General features: G+C 40.7%; 1 protein-coding gene across 2 annotated transcripts in view; it reads left to right on the top strand.

Moving 5' to 3' along the window:
* The window catches only part of NDP (Norrie disease (pseudoglioma)), a 66,492-nt gene that overhangs the window by 27,020 nt on the left and 13,547 nt on the right, over positions 1-25,925 (top strand). Inside the window, exon 1 of one of the 2 annotated variants that reach the window (XM_011938656.1) lies at positions 14,090-14,514. The exons of the other annotated variant lie outside the window; for it this stretch is intronic. The gene's annotated coding sequence lies outside the window, so the exon portion shown is untranslated. Of the gene's footprint in view, positions 1-14,089; positions 14,515-25,925 lie in introns of those variants that run through there. 2 annotated transcript variants of the gene reach the window in all.

Here is a 25,925-nt window from a genome sequence, read left to right as displayed (position 1 = left end):
TTTGCTCAGAATGATGGTTTCCAGTTTCATCCATATCCCTACAAAAGACATGAACTCATCCTTTTTTATGGCTGCATAGTATTCCATGGTGTATATGTGCCACATTTTCTTAATCCAGTCTATCATTGATGGACATTTGAGTTGGTTCCAAGTCTTTGCTATTGTGAACAGTGCTGCAGTAAACATACGTGTGCATGTGTCTTTATAGTAGCATTATTTATAATCCTTTGAGTATATATCCAGTAATGGGATGGCTGGGTCAAATGGTATTTCTAGTTCTAGATCCTTGAGGAATCACCACACTGTCTTCCACAACAGTTGAACTAGTTTACAGTCCCACTAACAGTGAAAAAGTGTTCCTATTTCTCCACATCCTCTCTAGCACCAAAACAGATCCTTTTGTTTGGGGAAGAGGGGCAGAAAATAAGGTAAAACAAAGAGGAACCCAAATGATTCCCTGTTTCACATTGTTGGACCTTTTTATTTGTTCCACCATCCTTATCAGCCAAGACCCTTTTGATTCCTGATTAAGTATTATAAATCATGATTTAACGCCTCATTCATTTACCTTAGGCCATAACCGATTACTGGCTCTAGACTCAAAAGCTGAGGAAAGGACAATTACATTTTCAGATTTCCTTGATAATTTCTCCTTAGAGCAATAAAGAATATAAAAGTGATCTGGATGGGAATAACTATATCTGAAGCATCATTGTTGCCTACTTGAAACATTGGTCTGAGAAACCTAAACTTGAAGCAGAAAATAGACATATCATGTGAGGGGAATGTCCAATAATTTAAGAGTTCTGTAGTTTGGAAGGAGGAAAGAGTAAAATATAGCCATATTAAAGATAGAAGAAAATGTTGTGTTCAAAAGAAAACAAGCCTTGCTCAAAAAGCTTTGAAATAATTATATAATTTTAATTGAAATCTCTGGAAGAGTAGGCAAAATATGTGTTTTTGTCAATTTCTTGTTTAGTTGGCAGGGAATTCTCCTTAGAGGAGTGAGGAGAAAGCTGTGCTTTTAATATTGTGCCTTCATCATCTTTTGTGTCTGTGTCTGTAGAAATAGTCCCCCATTGCCTTGGAACATGATGCTTCAGGTCCATCTCAAGCCTGCCTTATGCAGTAAATCGCAGGTATCATTTTGAGATTACATTGTGCTTGAATATTTCTTTTTTTCTTCGTGTGAGCAACCAAGAGTCTGCCTGGAATAGAAGTGAGCACTAGGCCTGCTCCAGACTTCTAAATATTGACACAATCTGGGCAGAAGACAGTGTGCAGCCCTTTTCCCTTTCATATTCACTCCTAAGATGATCCAGTTTCATGACTTTCAAAGGTATCTACATGCTGGTGACTCCAAAATTTGTATCTGCAGTCCAGATCTCTCCCCTGAACTCCAGCTGCTGTCCATTTCTCTATTTTTGTGTCTATTAGGCATTTCCAAAGCAGAACTCTTGGTTCCACCTGCACCCCGACTGTACACTTCTTCAATCTTCCTTATTTCTGTCAGTGACAACATGATTAAATCAGTTGTTCAGGATAACAGCCTATACATCCTCCTTGATTCCCCCTTTCCCTCTCAAATTCTGAAGCCAACCCATCACCAAGTTCCTTAGGAAATCTATATTGAGAGTATTTCCAGAATCCAACCACATTTCACCACTCCACCACTACCAACTGAATCCAAGTTTTTACTAAGAGGAACTGTTAATTTGTCCATGAATTATTTCCTGCAGAGAGAAAATTGGCCTCTTGCAAATCTCCATAGAAACTGGCCAAGGGCAGTACTTAAGGCAATCAATCTTGGTCAACCATGAGGCTTGGACCTCAGCCCTCCAAGCATGCCCGAATAGGGGCCGATGCTTCTCCAGCCATGAACACAGATGTGGCAAATCTTGCTGTTAGCTTTCTGTGTCATACAGCCACAGCATGGAGCTTGGATTCTCCCCCAACTTTCATAACACTAGAAGAGAAGCTGGCAGGATAGGGGTGGGACAAGGTTCTGTTATATCAAATTGTTATTATATCCTGGTCCCCAGTCACACCAGAGGCAAGACTGGCAAGATAGAGATGGAGCATGGTTCTACTATGTAATACTGTTATTACATCCTGGCCCTTCATCATATCAGAATAGAGCCTGGTTCTCCCTTAAATTATTCAGCATAAAAGCTCCATGTCCCAACAATTATGTCTCTTTTCCACATCTGACCTTTGGGGAGCTACCCCAGTGGGTGAGGTACAATGGGAAACTCACAGATCTGAAATAAATGCTGTTCCAGCAGGTCTGCTCTGTTTGTCATCAGAACATTTGCCCTTCTTGCCCAATAGATGTTCTAGTATGTCTAAATCAGAGCTCTTGGCTCTGCCTCCCACATGTACTGTACGTACTCCCTGATCTTCCCTATTTTAGTTACATGGGAACTCCAATTAATCACTAGTTGTTCACACCAAAAACCCAAGTGCTATCACCAATTCCTTTTCCTCACCCAGGCCATAAATTCAATTCATCAACAAGTTCTGCAAAAGCTCTACTTTCAAAATATAGTCAGAATTCCATCATGTTTCACTGCATTGGCCTCCTAACCAGACTGCCTGTTTCCACAAAAGACCCAGGGTGATCTTTTATGAACATGAACCAGGTCAGGTCATCCTCTAGTTCAAAACTCCCCAGTGGCTTCCTATCACATTAGAATGCACTGAAAATGCCTTACAATACCCAGAGACTTGACATGATCTGACCCTTGACTCATTTTCTTCTACTCTTGCTCTTCTTATTCACTCTACTGCAGCCATAGTGGCCTCCTATTTATGCTCCCCTCCCAAGGCTGTCTCCTTTGCCTGGAGTTGTCTTCTTCCAGCCCTTGCATGACCTCTCTTACTTCACCCCTATTCCTGCTCAAATACCACTTCCTCCTAGGGGCATTTCCGATCACCCAACATAAAATTGCACCCCCCTTCACTCCTTATCTCCTTATCATTTTGGATTTTCTTCCTTGCGCTTATAATGACCTGAGAGGTTATTGTATATTTGTTTATGAGCTTGTTGTCTGTCTCTTTAATGGAATGTCAGTTTCACGAGAGCTGGAACCTTGTCTATCTTCTCTGCTATTCTAACCTTAAGGCCTAAAACAGGGCTTGACACTGCTCAAAAATTATTTGTTGAATAAATGAATAAATGGGACTGAGAAAAGGTTGGAAAATCATTTCTCAGATACCTGGGAAAATCAAGGGGCATTTCTGAAAATCTTACTATTCATCAACTAAGTAAGGAAAGATAGGGTTTTCTGTACCATTTATTAATTGGTGCTTAATAAATGCAGATTGAATAAACGAATGAATAAAATGAAGCTGCTTCTATTTATTGCACAGAAAAGCTGTGGACTACCTTTAAGTATTTTTTTCATTTTTTAATAAAGACTATTTATATACTTTGTAAATAAAGGATAAATACAGATATGTTGAAGGAATAGAATAGTTAAAAAGTTATAGCAGTTACCAGATTTCAGAACTGTCTTTCTCAGTAGTTTTGATAATACTTTCTAATATATTTCAAAAATGTGTAATAATATACTTTTTAATATTTCCTTCAAGTAAATGCTTATACACACAATTGGAGTCAGCAGGAAACATTCTGTAGTATGTTGTCATGCTACAGTAAAAAATATTCAGTTATTTTCCTAAACGATAAATAAATAATTCTTAAAATAGTTATTTCTGACCACCGTTTTACTGATATGGACACGATGGGAACACTGTTCATTGAAATGAAAGACAAACTCTTTGACTTACACTCTAAATTTACTAGTTCTTTTTTTGTTTGTTTGTTTAATTAAAATAGTGCAGAGGGGAAACCAGGGGCAAATGGAAGCACATCTCAGAGGAAACTCTGAGAGTATGAGGTGTAGCAAATTCCTGGCTGTCACCCAGCTGCTGGGCCACGAGTTCAGCAATATGGCTTTCTCAAGGGCACATGAATTGGGTGCATCTTCATATTTACGTTCTGGCCTTTCTCTTTCCTTTATAATATTTCTTGGGTTTTTGCTTGTTTTCTTTTCTTACAAGTCTTTATAAGTTATTGTCATGAGAGAAGGAATTGATGCCTGCCAGAGAAAGGGCTCTAATGAGTATTTTGTTTGTTGGTTGGTTTTTAGAGACAGGGTCTCTATCACCCAGGCTGGAGTGTGGTGGCATGATCTTAGCTCACTGTAACCTTGAACTCCTGGGCTCAAGTAATCCTCCCGCCTTAGCCTCCTGAGTAGCTACAGGCATGTGCCACCATGCCCAGCTTTTTTTTTTTTTTTTTTTTTTTGTAGAAATGGAGTCTCACTATGTTGCCCAAGCTGGTCTCAAACTCCTGGCCTCAAGCAGTCCACCCACCTCAGCCTCCCATCTGAAGGGTTTGTTTTGTCTTGTTTTGCTTCAAATTTCGACGTTTATTTTAGATATAGGAGATACATGTGCAGATTTGTTACATGGGTATGTTGCACACAGGTAGTGAGCACAGTACCCAATAGGTAGTTTTTCAACCCACAGCCTCTTCCTCCCTCCCCCATCTAGCAGTGTGCAGTGTCTATTGTTCCCATGTTTATGTCCATGTGTACTCAGTGTTTAGCTCCCACTTATAAGTGAGAACATGTGGTATTTGGTTTTCTGTTCCTGCATTAGTTTGCTTAGGATCATGGCCTCCAGTTCTATCTATGTTGCTGCAAAGGACATGATTTCATTCTTTTTTATAGCTGTGTAGTATTCCATGGTATATATGTACCACATTTTCTTTATTCAATCAACCATTGATAGGTACCTAGGTTGATGCCATGTCTTTGCTATTGTGAATAGCACAACGATGACCATATGAGTGCATGTGTCTTTTTGGTAGAATGATCTAGTTTCCTTTGGGTATATACCCACTGATGAGATTTGCTGGGCCAAATGGTAGTTCTGTTTTCAGTTCTTTGAGAAATATCCAGACTACTTTTCCCAGTGGCTGAACTAATTTACATTCCCACCTACAATGTGTAAGTATTCCCTTTTCTCCACAGCCTTGCCAGCATGTGTTGTTTTTTGACTTTTTAGTAATAGCCATTATTATTATTATTATTATTATTATTATTGAGATGGAGTTTCGCTCTTGTTGCCCAGGCTGGAGTGCAATGGTGTGATCTCGGCTCACTGCAACCTCCGCCTCCCAGGTTCAAGCGATTCTCCTGCCTCAGCCTCCCTAGTAGCTGGGATTACAGATATGCGCCACCACACCCGGATATGTATATATATATTTTTTTGTATTTTTAGTAGAGATGGGGTTTCTCCATGTTGGTCAGGCTGGTCTCAAACTCCCGACCTCAGGTGATCCGCCTGCCTTGGCCTCCCAAAGTGCTGGGATTACAGGCATGAGCCCCTGTGTCTGGCCAGTAATAGCCATTTTGACTGGTATAAGATGATACCTCATGGTGGTTTTGATTCGCATTTCTCTAATGAGTAGTGATGTTCAGCGTTTTTTCATATGCTTGCTAGCTGTGTGTATATCTTCTTTTGAAAAGTGTCCGTTCATGTCCTTTGCCCATTTTTAATGGGATTATTTGTTTTATGCTTGTTGATTTGTTTAAGTTCCTTATAGATTCTGGATATTAGACTTTTGTTGAATACATAGTTTGCAAAAAATTTCTCTCATTCTGTAGGTTGTCTGTTTACTCTATTGATACTTTCTTTTGTTGTGCAGAAGTTGTTTAGTTTAATTAGGTCCCACTTGTCAATTATTGTCTTTGTTGCAATTGAAGCCTTTTATTTTTTCTAGCCTCAAACCACCAAATATGTTTTTTTAAGATTAAGTTTTAATTGAAAAAGTCATCCATAAATTTGGGGCAAAGAAACTGTTCAATATGTGAAAAAATTATTTTGAGAATAATAAATAAGTGTCAAGTATGATGACTGGTATGATTTTCTTTTCTGCTGGGGGAAGATCAAGAAATATAATTTTTCTCTGAGTATCCAGTCAATGACTACATTTTTAATTTTGTTTCAAAAGTGTACCTTAATTATAAGCTATCTGTACAAACTCTAACAATAATTGCTTTTATGTGACATTGACCTTAAGTAAGATTAAAATGAACCTTACAGGAATTTGTTGAGCTACTAATGAAAATAGTGATCCTGAAACATGCAAAGTTAATTAACAATGTATTTCTAAGTGAATTTCATATTTTATACAAAAGTAGGAGAATATTTCTTAATCCTGTAAAGTTTTAAGAATTTGAGCAAATAAGATTTGACAGTAGAGTCTATTATTTTATAGCAAGAACATAAGAAATTGAAGTTCAAATATGACCGAAACTGTTCTGTCTCATTCTATGGAGCAAGTTATTACTTCCTAGTCGGCCAGTAGTTTTGTAGGCATTATAATATGGGAGTCAAAGGCCTTGGGTCTGTTTACAGATGGAACTAAAGTTCACTATTTCCATAGGTGCTCTACAGCAAGGCCGTGGTCTAACAACAACACAGAGCAATAATGTCTGAAATCAAAAGAAGTGGCAGTTCGATGTCTCAAATAGCTTTCACACTGAGCCTCTTAAATTGGTTTTCTTTACCCATAAAACAGATGAAGTAACTGAGGCTGTAAGAAGTTAATAACTTTCCCAAAATTGCAGAGCTAAATAAGTTTCCAGGTTGGGGCGACTGTGATATAATTGAGTTAAGGATACAAAAAATTGTAGCAGCATTATAGTAGCAGATGATCAGCCTGACTGTTACCAGTGAAAGATGCCAATGGGATACTTAAATGGAGATTTTTTCAGGAGAAAGTGAAATCCTCATTCTGTGGAGTTCAGGAAGCGGGTCAAAAGAAATTGACATCCAACAAACATTTGAATGGTGAATCGAATAAACCATCAGGTGTGTGTGAGTGGAGAAGAGAATTGAGGCCTTGGAGGAAAGGAATGCCAGGGTAGGAATGGATCCTATAACATAATGAAGACTAAGGGAAGAAAGAACTTTAAGGAAGAGCTGCTTAATTGTGTCAGATAGTATTGAGAGGTCCTTTGGGGTAAAAATAAGACCTTTGAAATAAAATGGACATCCGGGATCTTTTCCTAGCATAGAGGCCCCCAGAAGTTTGGCAGCGTACTAAGTGATGATTTTAATAACCATGTTTCTCACCTAAATGAGGAAGGGCTAATTTTAGAACCATAGTGAAACAAGATGACACACTTTATTACAGGATATTTTTCCCACTTAAAGACAAGTCTTTTTTTCTCAAATGTTCTTTGGACCTACTTGAATCCTTACATTTTTAATTTTGTGTATAAAATATTTTTTCATTATCTTTATGGAGTAACTCACAGATAATTTATTTAAAAAGCAATGAGTTAGATAATAATCTTAATTTTTCTATTACATAACAATGTTGCTCATAAAATGATTTTTACAAAGTTCAAAAGGTGCTTAAATTTAGAGCCAAGTCTTTTTTCTTTTGTCATCTTTTTATAAACCAAAGAGTGCGCCTTATTTATGCCTTTGATGAGATGTACAGTATGTTGTAAAAAAAGATGTTCTCTCAGTGCTCTGAGGAAGCTCATAAAATGGTGGAAAAGATGCCAAAAGAAATCATTCATTAAAATTACTGCATATCTAGTGGCTCATTGGCTTGAATTTACACTATGAAATTGTTTATTAACTGATTGACTATGTACGTGTATAATAGCTAAACACTGGGTACACTTATGATGGATAAAAACTGCTCTTTGGTGTCATCTGACGTTCTTGGCTTTTGTTTATTTCCCTAAGGTTGTCTCTTTAATCAGGTAACATTTAGGGGGAGGGGAGAGAACATGCCATGCTGTGTGTGTGTGTGTGTGTGTGTGTTTTAAATAGACTTCATTTTTTAGAGCAGGTTTGGGTTCACAGCGAAATTGGGTGGAAAGTAAAGAGAGTTGCCATGTATCCTCTGTCTCCATACCCACAAAATCTCCCCAACTATTGATATCATGTACCAGAGTGGTACATTTGTTATAGTCAGTGAACCTACACTGACACATCATTATCACCCAGAGTCCATCGTTTTCATTAGGGTTCACTCTTCATGTTGTAAATTCTATGGATTTGGGCAAATGTATAATAACAGTCATTCACCATTACAGTATCACACAAAGTAGTTTCACTGCTCTAAAAAATCCTCTGTGCTGCATCTATTTATCTCTCTCCCTAACCCCTGGCAACCACTGATCTTTTGACTGTCTTCATAGTTTTGCCTTTTCCAGAATGTCGTATAGTTGGAATTATACAGTATGTGACCTTTTCAGATTGGCTGCTTTCACTTAGTAATATGCATTTAAATTTCCTCCATGTCTTTTCATGGCTTGATAGCTCTTTTTTTGTGCGAAATAATATTCCATTGTCTAAATGTACTACAGTTTATTTATTCATTCACCTATGGAAGGACGTCTTAGTTGCTTCCAAGTATTGACAATTATGAATAAAGCTGCTATAAACATCTGTGTGCAGACATACACGTGTGTGGAAGTAAGTTTTTAACTCATTTGGTTAAATACCAAGGAATGTGAGTGCCGGATTCTATGATAAGACTTTGTTTAGTGTTTTAGGAAACTACCAGACTGCTTTCCAAAGTGGTTGTGCCATTTTGCATTTCCACTAGCAACAGACGGGAGTTACTGTTTCTCCACATCCTCACCAGCATTGGGTGGTGTGGTGTTGTCGATGTTTTGAAGTTTGGACATTTTAATAGGTGTGTAGGAGCATCTAATTGCTGTTTTAATTTGCAATTCCCTGATGACATATGATGTGGAACATCTTTCCATATGCTTATTTGCCATCTGTATATCTCCTTTGGTGAGATGTCTGTTCAAGTATTTTGCTCATTTTTAAAATTAGGTTGTTTGTTTTCTTATTGTTGAGTTTAAGAGTTCTTTGTGTATTTTCAATATCAGTCCTTTATCCAATGTGTCTTTTGCAAACATTTTCTCCCAGTCAGTGGCTTTTCTTCTCATTCTCTTGACATTATATTTAACAGAGGAGAAGTTTTTTAATTTTAGTAAGGTCAAGCTTATCAGTTACGTCTTTCATGGATAGTGCCCTTGGTGTTGTAAAGGGAGCTTTTAAAAATACCAAATACCCAACTTCCCTTTTAGAAACTTTATTTTAATTAGCCTGGGTGAGGCCTGAGCCTCAGCATTCTTTAAACTCTCCATTCAATCCTAAAATTTAAAAGTACAAGTCTAAAGACATGGAGACCTTTCTCTAGTTTCAGGCAGTAGCTTTCTATGATTAAAAGCAAAAACAAAGCTACTATTTGTTTTACTGGTGACAGTCTACTTTTCTGGCTTTCCTCCTACCTCTTTGACTTCTTCTTTACAGTCTTACTCAGTGTAGGGGAGATCCAGGGCTCCTCCTAGTCTACCATTTCTTCTTCAGCTAGAGTCGATTCTGGGTGATCTCAGTCAAATAGCTTTAAATATACTCCATAGGTTGACAACCTCCAAATGTATAGCTCCAACTCTGAAACTGGCCCTGGAATTCAGACCTGTATATCAACCCGTCTTCTTCACATTTCAACTTGGATGTCTTACAAGAATGTCAAACTGAACCTGTTTCAAATGGAGTTAATGCATACAGCTCCACCCCTCGCCAAACCTGTGCTTCCCTCCCTCCACCATGGGGCAGGAATCACCCTTGATTTTTCTCCTTTTTTTAACTACCACGTCCAATGCAGAGGAAATCTTGTATGTTCTCCCAAATATATCTGAAATCTGTTCACTTCACTCTATCTCCACTACTTCAACCTTGGTGCAAGCTACCACCTTTTCCTGTCTAGGAGATTTCAGTGACTTCTGTCCTGCCACACTTTGCTCCTTTCCACCTCTTTATCTGCACATGATCCATCTTGACATATGAGCCAAAGTAAGCTTCCTGATTGAAGAGACAGACAAAGAGCAAACTCTTCTCTCTTTCCCTCTAGACTCTCAATCTCAACGTGATTTCTAGAGTTCCACCAGCCATCTGGTGCCCATGAATTGACCTGCCAGAGGAAAACAGAAGCCAACAGTGCTGAGTATGATGGAAGTGGAAGGAGCTTGGGTTTTTGATGATATCATGGAGCCACTATACCAGCCCTAGAAACTGCCCACTTCCAGATTGAGCACCATAAATGTCCTTATGTTTTAAGCTATTGATACTCAAGGTTTTGTCATTTGCCTTTAATGTGTCCTTGTGGACATACTCCTACACCACAACTGTAGAAACTTTGTCTGTCTTATTCAATGCCAGAGCCCCTGGGATGAGAACAGCTCGGGCAGTTAGGAGGCACTCAAAGAAATTTCTTTTTCTGTATTTCAAAGTTTATTTCAAATTATTTACTATGGCTTTGTGATAATGACATTTAAATAGTCATGCTTTCTGAAAAACAGTTTTTTCATAAAAGAATATTTGTTGAATGAACGCCTGGATGAAAGAAAGCACCTGTTTTCAGCCCTGCTGGGCTACTTATCTTTGCTCCTCTGCTTTAGTCTCCTTGCACATATATAACCTCTCCTTTGTCTGTCTGGCTTGCCATTCTATCCTCTCCTTTTTAACCCCACTTGGCATCAGATCCCTGACCTTCACTCTGCTCATCACACCCTCCTGGCTTACGGTAGCCTAAATTTAAGCCTAGACAAAATGTGTGGCTGCAAATCACTTCGAAAACTCACCTTTGTCCTCTAGTTCCCACTCTGTGCCTTCAAAGCCCAGATCCAGTGGCGTTCTCCTAGATGCACCACTTCCTCTTATTGTACCTTTTGCTTTTCTTGTGGCACTTATCATGCTCTACCTTGCAGTGTCTTCACAAGTGAACATTTCTCTCTTCCCTATAATATCATAAACATTTTTAAAAACTGGATCCATGTCCTACTTTTATGTGTCTCCCCAACAAATAGCAGAGCGTTACTCTGCAGGTGCTGCTCAGGGAGTTTCTATTGAACAGGGGCAGCAGAGCGTAGTAGGTAAGCCATGGTCTTTGGAGACAAGAAAGCCAGAGTTCATACCTACCATTTGCCTGCTGTTTCAAGCACAGGCAAGCCACCTAATTTCTCAGAGCCTCAGTTTTTCCATTTGTAAAATAGAGACAATAATGGTATCTACTTTATAGAGTTGTTGTATATCTCTTTGAAAGAGATAATACATATAGAATATTTGGCACAGAGGCTGACAGAGAGTAAACACCCATTAAGTAGCTGCTATTACTATTAACAGGTATTTTTGAATGAATGAATACTATCATATTCATGGGACAACAGAAATTAGCAATCTCACTTGATAGTTATAAACTGTGCCTCGTAGATTATGCTGGTATATTGGGATTACACAAATGCACATACACCATGGATCTTGTTATATACCCACAAAGGAACTTCCTACTTTTGAAATACTACAGCAGAGACTAGAGCAGACTGACAATGAATCTGAAGCCATTTATTTGTTTGGGAAAGTAACTAGGAAGAAGTGGACACTGTGTTTCCATCTGTATGTTAATGATGTTAGTTTGCCTAAATTTGGAAAATGTAGTATTCAGGTTAGGGTTCCTGGTTGCCAACCTCAAAAAGTGTCTCTAGCTAATTAAAGGAGAAAGGAATGTATTGGCAGGATCTTGGTGGGGGTGGGGATGGGGTGCAATTCACAGAATCACCAGGAAAGCTAGAGCCCCAGGCTCAAGAAATGGTGGCAAACACAGATGCAACCAAAGAGACCAAACTACTAAGGATGCAGTCACAGGCCCTGTATCCCCAGATTACTAACTGTCACATTGCTGGACTCTGTAGCTCCCCACACCAGCTGCTGCAACCTCTGGGATCTCGATTCCTGTGGAACCACAAAATCGGCATGCCTTGGTCATTCCTCCCAGATGGCTCATCTGGTGAACCAGGCTTGGTTACACCTGGCTCCTCCAGCTGTCCTAAGGAGGGGAGGGGAAACACCTGCTTCTTCGGATTCTGCAACAAGAACTCGGGTCCTATCTCCCACCTGCTTTGGGACGACCCATCCCCCCAGGGGTGTTTGAATGCTGGATGACACCTGTAAATATCCACCAGGGCTACCAAGAAAGAGAAACCCAACCTGAAACAAGACCAGAAATAAAAGGCTGAGAAGTGATCCCTTGAAAGATTTCTCAGCCAGCTGATAGACATCTCCTTCTGCAAACTCTTCTCTCCCTTAATGTGCAGGAAATAACAGCAGGGGTCCTTTCATCCCTTTGGCAAAGTTAAAGGGAGCCCTCTTTCTCAGCAACATTAATGATGGCCAGTAAAGAAACTATACGTGCCACAGTGACCTTTCTAAAAAGCACGGTGATGAGATGAAAACAGTTGCTGTTGCCAGCTATCTATTGACAAGCTTAGAAATGGGTTCTCCGGAGCCCAATGTGGGGAGGCAAAGCCTTCCTCTTGAATGGGGCAGCAGATGGTATTCTTTGCCACTCCTGACAAAGTAACGGCTGGAAGAAGCAGTGGGACTCCATCTGGGAGAGATCTTGTCTTCTGTGGCCAAGCAGTCAATGTGTTTGCAATCTTTACACTTTCTGTGGTGTTCTTTCAGAAGGGCAGATTGTAGAACGCTGGAAAATTCTGCCCAGGAACTGGGCAGAATTTATGCACCCCTGACAACCTGAAGGTAAAAGATGGCAGGGTGGAGTGGCAAGCATATGTTGAGAAAGCCACAGATTATTTCTTGGGAGAAATGAAAAGGTGGATGGATGTCAAGCTCTGATATTTGAAAATGTTGGTGGCCAAAGAGTTTATTCCCCCTCCCAATTTGACCCACAAAATTAGGCCAGAAAATGTATTCCTGACTGTTTCCATGGCTCTTACTCAGCTACAAGTCATTTCCCCTTTCAGATGATTTCCAGTTTTAAGGCCCAATTTCCATTTGCTTTTCGATCTTCTGCTTTTAAGACATTTAGCCAATATCATCATCAGCCAAGTGCCAGGTTTTCTTTCAAGAATTGAATTTGTCATTTATCCATGATCTTCACAGGTGGATTCTGTTTGTGACTGGCTGATCCAAGGTAGACAGGGTATTTTTTTTTTCCAGGTGGAGTATAAGAAAAGGGATTTCTGGCAATAAAACTGAAAGTTTTAAGACACCTCCTGTAAATATCAGTGACCGGAGTAAAGGTCCCATGGAAAAGTAATAAGGTGAAAGTAAATGTATTAATGAATAACAAATGGTTTGATACAGAGTTGAACAAGACAGTTTCAGCATCAACAATTATATGAAGCTCCCAAGAAAAATTTCTTTTTGAGTTTTATAATGTATTATTTTTTCCATGAAATATTTTTTTTTAATTCTCAGTTTAATTCTTCATCAGTAGTATTAACAAAACAAATTATTCTGGGTCCAAGTTTACCTGACATAAAATAATTATTAAATGTTCTTTGTATTTTCTTCCAAAATTCCTGATGGTTTTCTGTCTTAATTTTAAGCTTTTAAAGGGCAAGAATTATGAAATATTTGCCTTTGTAGTCCCACAGGTCATAACACAGCATGATTCAGCTGCAGGTACTTAACCCACACACATAGTTACCTTTGTCACTTTTCTACTAGTTGTTGTGTAATAGGTTAGCCTTATCTATTAGTCTTTCCTTCATATAGCTCAAGGAGTCACGGAATACACGTTCTCATTGTTTCTAAATCAGACCTAAAGTTTTATTCTAAATGATGCAGATGAAGGCGCTTATTAAAGTGCCATTGTGAATTTAATCATGTATATGCTGCTAAAAATCATTTAATGGATGAACAACCCGGAAAAAAAGAACTCTCACCACCCACACACATCGTGATAAAATAGGGCAGCGTTTTGCACTTGCTTCAACAGCATCGCCTGAGAAAAAAATTTCTGGTTCCCATCTTTCCCCTCTCTTACTTAGAATTTCAACTTCATCACAGTCAGCTGCCGAATCGTTCAACAGAATGCCACTCTGCCTTTGTATTTCCAAAACTCTGCGTCTCTATTGCGGACGGCACATCTTTATGGCAGCCACATGCTTGCAAAAGAATTAAATTCAGAATATTCATTTGGCCTCTTATTAGTTCCATAATACCGTTAAAAAGGAAAGAAAGAAAGAAACTTCCTAGCCCTTGTTCTGCTACGCTGTTCCCATCGTAAGATGCTCCGTGGAAGGGAGCCGAGCGGTGGGCAGCGGCTGAGTCCCCGATAACGAGCGCCTCACATTTCCGTGGCATTCCCATTTGCTAGTGCGCTGCTGCGGCCGCACGCCTGATTGATATATGACTGCAATGGCACTTTTCCATTTGACATTCTCTCTCTCTCTCTCTCCCTCTCTCTCTCTCTCTCTCTCTCCCTCTCTCTCTCTCCGTGTCGCTTAAACAACAGTCCTAACTTTTGTGTGTTGCAAATATAAAAGGCAAGCCATGTGACAGAGGGACAGAAGAACAAAAGCATTTGGAAGTAACAGGACCTCTTTCTAGCTCTCAGAAAAGTCTGAGAAGAAAGGAGCCCTGCGTTCCCCTAAGGTAAGCAGGAAAACAAGCGCTGCCGGCTTGCCTAGGAAATCGCTTCTTTCCAAACCGAGCATTTCATCCTCCTCTCAGACAAAGAGACAACCTTTAAATACCACTTAAATTTGCATTACTTTAATTTGCATTAATCTGTAGCATGCTAGCATTGTGTTTCTTAAATGAACGGGTCTTTGAAGTCTGTGACAGAGCAGGGAGCTTCCTAAAAAAGCTTGAAAATATCTTTTGGTTTGACTTAAAGAGATTTTGCTTTTCAAACTCTCTGCGTAGTTAGATATAACTTTGTGATGGTTCTTATAGTTGACCCCGTGAAAGGGGGCTGCGAAGTAGCAACTCGCCAACATGGATTCATGGAGCCCAGTATCTTCCCCAGCACCCTCATCCCACTTACAATGGGGGCACTATTAACGCAGGCAAGACTGCGAGTTTAAAAGCGCACTGTTTACTTTTATTACTACTTATGTATGCTGCTGATCTCCTGCCAGGGCTCTGCCGGAGTGCTCAGAATGACTTCAAACAATAGGCAACATTTATTTCTAGCTTTCTGTGTCACGCTTTGCAGGAATCCTGCTCCCCTGTATTCTTCTTTCAGCGTGCAGGTCTTCGCTTCCATAGATGCATTCGGGAGCACCAGGAGGAGATGAGGATGGATTTACTGTATGATTTTGATTGGGCAAAAAGTCTGAGGAAATGCATGCTGTTTGCCTTGGACTTATTGCAGGGGGTTATTTTTAGTCATCAGCTCGTCCCTGCAGCATGATGTTCAAGGAGTGACGGGGAAAGGATGCTCCCACCAGTACAGGGACCAGGACCTGTAGGAATGACTCCTACCTGAGGAATATTCTGAGGTTTCTTTCAAACTTTGAAATACAAGTTCTCTCTTTAAATGAACAATTGAGCTGTAGGAGGCCTGGGCATAACTCTTTCTTGGGGGACGGGAAGTTTGATTGTGTACAGAATGTTAATGACTCAGAACGCCCAGTAACTGAGGCTCATTGTAATAGACAAACCCAGATAAGCCTCCATGAGAGGCAGACTCCCATCTTTACTGAGATTCAGGTGTGGGAAAGGAAGCTATTTGGCAAGATGGGAGTCCCTTGTACAGTTCTTTGTAACTCATTAATAACAGATATGGCTGCTGTGAAACATGTCTCTTTTCATTTCTAATATTAGTGTATTTTAATTACAAGGAGCTGGCATTGGCAAATTACCCCAACACATAAGATTAAATACCAGGTGCATTTGAAAACACAGAGATGCCTGAAATGCGGGGTTGCTGTGGGTGTCAACCAAATACAGCGGGGACTGCACAATGCTTCTCAATGAGCGTTTAAACCAGATTCAAATATCTGCTCATTTTCTTCTCATCAGTCTTGCTAATTCAAGGAAACTTTACGGTCCTGTTTGCCAGTTTTCATTGCAAATCGGGACATAGTTTATGCAAAACTTTTCTGATTTTCTCTGATAACTAGCCTAATAAGCATCGCTGAATGAAAATCTGATATTTGAATGGGTTAATTTACAACTTTGGGGTATTCATTATTCAAGAAAGCCATGAAAGACTATGGATTCCATTGCTATAAAATTTTATTGTAATTAAAAAAAACTGCTGTCAGCAAAGCATTTAGCTGAATCAAAACAATTTTCTTAAACTATTATTCAGATCATTACATGAGAGTATTTGAACACAAAATGCAATGTTTTGCATCATTTATTTAAAAATACATTTGGTTCAGGTAACGGGAGAACTGGCTGAGGCCTTCTTACGACCGTGTACCAAGCAGCTGACACCCACAGATGGAAGTGTGCCTGTGGAGTTTTCAATCTTAATTCGAGTTCCAATGACACTGTCAAGGGAAAAATAAATCATTTTTCAATACATTTAACAATTTCCAACTCATTTATTTTCCTGGGCCCTTGAAAAATGTGGTGAGTTTCTTGGAATTATAGCCACCAATGGTGGCCAGCAATCTTTACTCTATTTTAAGAACTCACAATTCAAGTGCTATTATTCTCTGGTTAATTATTTATTTTATCAATTTTAAAATAAATATTTATTAAGCATTTTCTAGATACCCAGTGCTATGCTAGTCCTGATGGATGCAAAAGTGAATGAGACATTGTCCCATACTCTAATTCTCAGTCCATATGCCATCTCTAGTTAGATTTTGGAACTGAAATGGGCATTGCCAATGGGTAAAGTGGCCAATAACTTCCTTGTTCTAAAGAATTATTTAAAACAGCTACTGGTTTCCAGATTTACTTGAAATGATTCTTGCTCATCAGCTGGTTTTCTTTCCATTTATGATTAAGGGGTTCCCCTTTGGCCTTTTTCACCAGATCCTGGGTACACGTCATTTGCACAGCTAACACGGCCTAGATCTTTCCAGCCTGGGTAGAAGAATTCCGGAAAAAGACAGTAGTTTATCCTTTCTCTGCTCTCCTGAGCACTCTTTGGAAAGGACCATATGCTGTCTCTACTGGGGATGGGTGTGAGTCACCTACTCAGTAGCTAACATCAGGGCTACTTGATGAATCATTGAATTAGAAACATGCATATGGAGGAAGATGCAGTCACTATCCCTCACCACTTACTTGTCCCACCCCCAATATCAAAACCAATGACCTCTGGGCCTGGCCTAAATTCAAGAGGTCCCTGGGAAGAAGCTGTTGGCAACTCTTCCCCAAACCCAGGTCTCCATCATAGCCACACAGTGTTGCTTTCAAATAACCCAGTATGGTGTTTTATCACGCGGTTAGGTTACTGGGGAAGAAAACCCTGAAAACAGCATCACCAGGGTCCTTGACTTGGTCCTTATCAGCAGATAATCCCCCGTGGTTGGATTAAAATGCCTCTGACTCCCTGGGGTGCCTGACTCACCCTAGCCAGCCCTCAGCTTCTTGGCCAGCGGCCTTCGAGCCCATCCTCACCTCTTCCCATGACAGTCAGAGACTGCTTCTTTGCCCAGGCTCTCTTCAGCGGCCAGTGGGAGCAGAGGGGATGGGAAGCCAGGTGGACAGACTGTGAAGTGCTAAGGCAGAGCAGGGAAGCAGGGCTGTGAGAGAGGGTGGGTGAGCTCCAGGGCCTGGGTTGCTATGGCCTGTCCTGATTGTGATCAGCTGTCATTTCCTCTTCGTGTATGACACTGTGGAACATATTAAAATTTCTCTGGGATGGTATGTTTGGAATTCCTCTGATGCCCCACCTCACCAACTTACCCGGACAATAAAAGCAAGGTTGTAAGCCTTTGAACAGCTGGCTGGCTATATATTTCCCTTCTTTCTTTCGCATAATCTAATTCAGAAAAGAATCCAGCTAGACTGGCAGTGCCATGTCTGGGTACTAGTTTCCTGCAAGTCCTTCCTCCGCCACCTCCTCCCGCCAGTCCTGGAATCTTCCTGGGTGGCATGTGGCTTTTCTTTTCTTTTGCTCACCACCGCTCCCAGCCCGCCCCCTTTTCCCTTCGCCTGAGCTCCTTCCATTGTCAGCTGGCTCTTTGCTCTGCCTGTTTTCCAGACAGCTTGAGTCCTGTTCCATCGGGGAGAACAGCCCATGAGATCTCCCCATCTCCATAGTATTCCCAGGATGTCATTCTTGGCACCAGCTCTGCCGGGCTGATAGGATTGGGGGGCTTTTTGTAGTCCCGAGCCTGAAACCACTCACAGAGAGGAGCAGCCACATGGCTTAGCTGCCCTTTGGGCTGCCGAGTGCAGGACTGGAGTGACCGGGTTGGCAGGGACCAGCATACCATCACAGTGACCCGAACATCTCCGGCAAAGGCCTTGGGGTGGGAGCGCTATGGGAATGCCTGGATGCACTTCGGCTTACATTAAGAGAAATGTGGTTATTCTCTGATTCGGGGGAGAGACAAGTGGTTTCAAACAAAGCTCTCTGGATCCTTGGCCCCTGCCCTGCCCTCTTTCCCCGTCTGTCCTTCCCACATCCCTCCCTCCCCAAACAGAAAGGAAGAGAGACAGGACTTCTAATTTGGCCAGCAGAGACCCGAATGTCTTTATGAAACCCGTTTAGTGAAAGAAAGAGGGGAGAAATATATTCTGGGTTGATCCGAACTAAAAAATGCATGGGGCTTTGGAGATGGGGCGGGGGGGGGGCAGGGAGATTTTTTCTTTCTTTCTTTCTGTCTCTTAACAGCAGAACAACAGTTTCGTTGATGAGTTGCAAATGGAAGGAAGTGGACCTCTCAATTAGAGATTCCCATTTAAGAGCCTCAATGTAAACCTCCCTGTGACATCCTTAAAAGATGCTGCTAATGTCCCTGGGACCAAAAGGTATTAAAGAGCAAGCTACCAGGCAGCTTCCTATTCCTTTTCTTTTTCTGGGGGCTTTGGTCGTCTTTTCCAAATTAGCTAAAGTTCATTAAAAGACCCAAAAGGAAAAATTTGAAGCAGCTGAATTAAAATGAGTCTTTCCCTGTTAGCCTGACAAGAAGTAAAAAAGAGAGGAAGAAAGAAAGGGAAAAAAAAGAGAAGAAAGAACCAATTCCCCTCCGCTACCACTTCTTGGGTTTTAATATGAATTATTCCATACAAGTCCCTAGGCTAGAGATCTATTTAAAGACGCCTGGCAGCATGAAGGGAGAGGGTAAAAATACAACCACTCTTTTGTCCATCAAAGGTTTTCTTTGGGAGGACATTAAGAGCATTCCTGTTTTCTTGTCTGCCCCTGCCAGTGGCAATGTTCCAACTGGTAGTACCCACTCCTCGCCCATCAGGTCAGCAGTCATGAACTTCTGTGTTTAATTTCAGGAGAAAACAAAGGGTGGGAAATCCTTCCGAAACCCCTATGTGTGTGCAGCAGGGTAGGGTAGGCTGGAACTGCAATTAGTACTCACTTGGCTGTGCAGGTTGCATGCTGCAAATTCGCACACCCACACAGTTGAGTTTTTGAGGAAGATTGTGCCGATGGCATTATTTCTGATGCCAGCTTCCCTTGCATCTGCAAATCTTTTTTCTTGTGTCTCCAGCAGTCATTTGCTTGTCACCATTCATGTGTACTGTCCCCTTCATCAGAGGTTCTCAGAGCCTGATGGTCAAGGATATGTCACTAGAGTCATACCCCCAGACCTATTTTCAACAGTAAGAACGTGAAACCCTGGATAGAGTTTGCAATCTGAAACAACTACTTTCTTGTTAGGAAGACTGCTGACTCAGAAAATTCAAAGAATGGGTAACTTCAGTTGGCGACATATCCCCAGTGCTCATAATCAGGAATTCATCCAGTTGGGGTCCATTTCACCCTCATGGCAAAATCTGAACATAAACATTGACTAGTAGCTTTAAACTGGGTATAAGATTTGCAATAGATAACATTTTGGTCTTTTCTCTTTTTTTTTCCACAAAAGCTAAGAATTTTTCAGACAATTTGCTCTCTTCCAAGGCCTGGCTCAATCTCAACTTTTTCTTTTAAGCCATGATCCAACCAATTGCAGTATCCTTTAAAAATGAAAGGGCAACAGGTTAAGACATTCAAGCAAGTTGATGAGCTGTCAGAAAATGCTCAACGGTGGCCTTTCTATAGTGCCACAAACCAACAACAGCCCTAAACGTGGAGTCCTCTTCCATCCTTTCATCAGTAGGGAATAAAAATAGGGAGACGGCAGGTCATGGGAGAAGTAACAAAAGAGAAGTAAGAAGGATTATTTTTTATGTTCAAAATCTGCCCCTGCCCTTTCAATATTTTCAAATATCACAATTTCAGAAAGGGAAGGATCCCTTTATTTCACCTACTCTCCCTCCCAGGAAGGCGTTTGAAGTTGCTGTCTTTACCTGAAAAGGAGGTCAACTCCTCAAGGGAAAAAACATCCCCTATCTTCAACTCGAAGTAAAATGGAGGTACACACATTTGTACCTAATTGTGTGGGTACACGTATAATTTGTATCCACAAACTATGATGGATGTAAAGAATCAAAGAAATCCAATCCTTAATCAAAGTCCAAGTTTTCTTTAAAACTTGAGAGGATATTTTAGGACTCGTTACATTTCTGTGATTTCACTCCCCTCCCCCAAATTATGAAAAATTACTCCTTTTCAGAATTTAAATTTTTCTTTTGAGGTTTGGAATCCAAAGGCAGCAGAATAGTATTGTTACAGGAAAGCTGGCAATCAAAAGACATAGCTGCAGCATGCATGGTTTAAGCAAAGCAAGACAGTCAGAAAACCACCACCCCAACAAGTTCAGGGTTATCAGCAATATAGGGACATGTATTTTTATGCGATTTTTATGATAACCTTGCCCCTTTGACATATGTCTGAGTCTAGGAGCATTCCGGATTGCAATGGGATTGAATTCAGTATTCAAATCCCACCATTGGGCAGAAAAGGCAAATTGAATGGGGAATGGAAACACTGAGTTGCTCCTATTGTTTATGCCCCATTCCTAACTAAGGGCTCTACAGCTGTTAGGTGAGATCACTACCCACCATTCCAAAATGTTGTTGCGGGTGAGGAGGTTCAAACGCAGCTTTGGAAACACTTTGCTGCACTCTTTGAAGAAAAGCCAACATGCTCATTTGGCTCTAGGGTAAAAGGGAGCCTGTACCCTGAGCTAACATTGGTCACCTCTCTTCTCCTGAGGCCATGCCACAGACAGCAGTACAGCAGAAGAACAAGTGTTTAGTTATTTCAGTACAAGTGTCCCCAGAACACCTGGCACCTTTTCTTTTCCACAGGGAGAATGTACATTCATGCATTTTGGCAAGACTGAGTCCTCTGAGTTGGGTGTCTCAGAACTCTCCTATTTTCTTTCCAAAGGGTCTTATGTAAGGTGAACAGTGGAGTGTGTCTCATTCCTCATATAAAATCCGCTTCCTGGGAGGGAGTGGGTGAAATGAAGGGATTCTTCCCTGACTGAAATTGCGTTCTTTGAAAAAATTTAAAGGGCAGTGGCAGATTTTGAACTTCAAAATGAATCCTTCCTCCTCCTCCTCCTCTTTTGTTAATTCTCCCATGACCTGCTCTCTGCCTACTTTAATTCCCCATTGAGAAAGGATAGAAGCGGACTCTGTGTTTAGGGCTACTGTTGATTTATGGCACTATAGAGAGGCCACCCCTAAGCATTTTCTGACAGCTCATCCCCATCTGAGTCACAGCTTTTAGTTGGGTAGCTGGATTTACAGAAATAATCAAATCCCTGGAGGAAAAGACTTCAACAGAAAAGTACCTCCTGACACTTGGGTAACCTGACCTGGTCATTTCCAATTTATGCAAGGTTTGTATTCTAAAAGTCAATTAGTTATGTCAACTGTTAAAAACTCAGAATGAGTCTTTCCATTCTTCAGAATGAGTCTTTTCTGAGTATCTGTGGGCCACAGAAGCCCAGAGATACTCAACACAGAATCCAAGTGCCATACCCAGTGGTCAACTCTTTTAGACTTAAGTCCCAGCCCAGGGCTTCTGGAATGTACCTCCCCTAGCAGAGAAGCTCTGTAGTAGATATTTTACCAAGCACAGGGCCTTGCTCTTGACCCCAAGACTACTGATTCTACTTGCAGACAAGACAACTTTTCTAATCAATCTTTCTCTTCTATCCTGAACCAGAGTATCACAGATCGTCTCATTAGAGCATGAGGATCTGTGGCTCAAGCTCAGTTAAGAAATAAGGGTCTTTCAAAAGAAAGGTGCAAGAGGGTGGAACTCAGTCTATATTGTCATTATCAAATGCAAGAAGTCTAATTCTAGCATGATCTACTATTATTAGCCTTTCTTCTCTCCCCATTTATGCTTTGGTGGATACTAGACAGAAATGCCACAAATTTTAAGACAGTTTTAAGAGAAATAGTAACTGGCTAAATATCCTCACTAACTACTTCAAATTATTATTATTATTATTATTATTATTATTACTGTTAACTTTTGTTTTTTGAGACAGGGTCTCACTCTGATGCCCAGACTGGAGTGCAGTGATGTGATCACAGCTCACTGCAGGCTCAACCACCCATACTTATAGTTTGGGCTTCAGTGTTGGTTCAGGCACCACCTTAGAACTTTTCTGCAATCATTAACTCCTTGAGTAAGGAGGGAACTCTTTTTGTAGGATTGCTTTGGGGAATATGTAGCCCCAAGGCAGGGACTATACTCTGAGAAACTTGGATAGAGTTAGAGACTGTTAGAAATGGATAGACACATAAAAGCATTTAGACCAATCTGTTCATTTTGCAGGTGAGGAAACTGAGTCCTAGAAAAGGCAAGTGACTTACTCAAGATCACACAGCCGATGATGGGAGGGTAGGACTCAGGGCTTGTGGATCTTCAGATCAGCCATCCTTATACCAGATCAGGCAACAGTGGAATGCTCTGTAGATTTCAGAATGCAGTGAAATGTCATCCCATATTTCTTTCAAATCAGTATCGGGACACGGAACACTAACAACATAGGCGAGCAATGGGTCTAAGGAGGAAAAGATGAAAGCTGTAGGTAAGTGGGAGTTTGGATGACAATGAGATGTTTTTCTGGAGTTCCTGACAATGCCTGAAACAAAAAAATCAGGATTTTAAGCTTCAGTCAGGTTCAAGGTCAAGTCCTCCCACTCCAGTCCCTCCTCAGACAGTAAAACTATTCAAGTCAAGGACATACATACAGGTGGGGGCACTTGACAGTTGGCTCATCTCCCCACCCTCCAAATTATTCATATTTCTAGTCCTTCAGTTTAGCACTACTATTTACCCCAGGACTGTAATTCATTGCCTCTTTCCCTGGCCATATTCCTCCATCCCTTTTGTTTCTCCCATCTCTTTTCTTTCTCCATCACCCCCACTGCTGAGCTTGGCCACACTTGGCTAGTAGTGCAGGTTGAGAGAACACAGAGTCCTATCACAGACTGGAGGACTATTATTTAATCAAAAGAATGTTGTCTTCTTTCTCCTAAGGTAGCACTCTGGGGACAGTCATTGCTGTCTTTATTCCCTCACCCCCCACCACCCCCGCACTGTAGAATAGACACATGAAATGTGCCTATCTCTGAGATGAAAGGAGCAAGAACTGCTTCCTCCCCACTGACCTTGTGCCTGCCCATTCTTGGAGATACCTGGAGTTGGCAGGCTGGAGGCCTAGCAGCATTTGCAATCAGTGCCACTGCCTCTGGGTCAGCCCAGGCTTGGCTCCTTGGCTGCTACTGATGTGCTGCCAGATAGGAATATTAAAAACCATTCATTGAGCGCACAGGATGCTTTATAAAATCCAACATGCTGTTTACAGTTTATAAATTAACTGCCTTGGGAAGAGGCATTTGACTTATTCTCCAAGGCATCTAGTTGACTAGATCCAACTGGAATCCTTTGAGTTCCTGGGAAGGGGCTACTTAACACTTCACACTTGCTGAATTAGACCTAGGGTTTCTTGCTTTTCTGATCCTAGTACTGTATGAAGTTTTATCTAGGGTTATCTAGCAAGCTTTCTTCCGCTTATAAATCTTTGATGTTTTTGCAATTTCTTTGATAGAGGCTCTATGTTCTACCATCTTCACTTTATTTATGCCTCATACCATAATTTTTTTAAAAATTACAGTAAATATCAAGTAATTCTGGCTGATATACTGACTCCATTCCAAGGTCATTATATTTTATTTGCTTCAGTTGTTCTTCTTAGAAATGATGCAATGGATATTGGATACAAATTGGATGTTCAGAGAGTTTATCAATGTGTCTAAAAAATCATCCAAGAAAACAACAAGCCAAAACTCTTTGCCTGCAGAGTTAGTGAGCTAGAAGAGGGATCGAGGATAGGAGCTATATTTTTCCCCTGACCCTATCTCTTATCTGCTGCAGCAAAAGGAGACACATAGTAGGTGCTCAATAAATACATGTTAAAAAATATTTGTTGAAAGAAGCCACAGAAGGGAATATCAGTATACATCAGTATTGAAAACAGCACGGGGGAAATATGGATACTGAAGCACCACCCTCCTGTGCCTGGCAAGCAAGGCAAGAATAAGGCCATTCTTGGCACATGCCACTTGTCTTAGCCTGTTGCTGAGATAACTTGTGTGAAACCAGCACTTTACCCTCTGCCAGCCAGAAGGTCAGCCCAAGAGTGAGCTGATCTGTGGGCACAACACCATCTCTCACCCAGGAGGCTGGGCCCACTGTAAGCTCTGCTATATTATTTCGCTGAGGATGACAGGTGGGGAAATCTGGGCACCAGTTGTTCTTTTCCACTGGTATCATTTGGAAGGTAGCTCCAAAGTCGGGCACGCCAGCCTACGTGCCTCTCCTGCCGGCAAAGGCTCCACATTGGAGCTATTAGAATGTGGGCTCTGTACGTCGGCCAAGTCCATGTCTCAGAGACTGCATCCAGAGCATAGAGTGGCCACAGGCTACTGAATTCAGCAAGAGAGTCATTCTCTTGTTCAATCTATTATTGCCTGGGCCAAGGTTCTAAGTCTTCATAGGCAGCATTTGATTTTATGACACATGGCTTAAAAAATTAAGGCAAACTGGAATTAATTTAGTTTTGAGAAAACAACGGAAGCTGCTACAAGGCAGAGGTAATCCTAGGCTGCCAGAAAGTGGTGATCTCAGTGGTGTACATTTTCTTAATTCCTGATTTTCCTCTTTGTGAGGTCTTCTTCCCACTCCCATACTTTGCACATTCTCACCTATGCACATCCTGAGCAACACAATGTTGACAACTTGACTGAGCATTGCTCTTTTCTTGAGCTTCATTTTTATTTCTTCTTCAATACAACAGTGTTGGTTCATTCAATTTGAACATTTAAGGCAAAAAAAAAGAAAGAAAAGAAAAAAAATCCCAGGTTATGTTTTCAGAATCTTACCTTTTTGTTTTGAGGGTTCTGTGAGTTTTGTGGCATATTTATATTGTTGCTTACATTCTTATTTCAGAATTTAAGATAAAAACTGGACAACAAATGTCACATTTTCTGAGTGTGTTGAAATAAAAAATCTATTTCTCAGAATTAATGGTAAAGCAACATTTCCTGTCAATCTTTTATTCTTTAATATTACGTCTGGGTTCAGCTCACCATCTCTAAAGAGAAAATCAGATGATCAAGTTACATTGTATGTGACATTAACTATCTGTTTATCTGTGTAAATGTCATAATATCTGCTTGCAAAGTGTTTTATTCGTTTTTAGGAAAAATTTTTAAACTGTGCTTGCAATTCAGGATGGTGCTACTAGGTGGCAGTAATGTACAAGAACTATGTGGTTGCCCTGAAAGAGTATTTGACTAAGAGACTAGCATGTCTTCCCGTAATTATAAGAAATAACAATATAATATTTTTAAAATACTCAAACTAGCACAAACAGGAAACATCCATAACTTAGTTACCAGATTTAAGCTGAGCTTTTAAAAGAGAAAGGCTTTTTTTTTTTTTTTTGAGACGGAGTCTCGCTCTGTAGCCCAGGCTGGAGTGCAGTGGCGCAATCTTG

This window comes from Colobus angolensis, unplaced genomic scaffold (genome assembly GCF_000951035.1).
Source record: "Colobus angolensis palliatus isolate OR3802 unplaced genomic scaffold, Cang.pa_1.0 Scaffold176, whole genome shotgun sequence".
Classification (NCBI taxonomy): domain Eukaryota; kingdom Metazoa; phylum Chordata; class Mammalia; order Primates; family Cercopithecidae; genus Colobus; species Colobus angolensis.
Note: the sequence above shows the minus strand (reverse complement) of the source record. Positions and strands in the feature narration are given on the sequence as shown.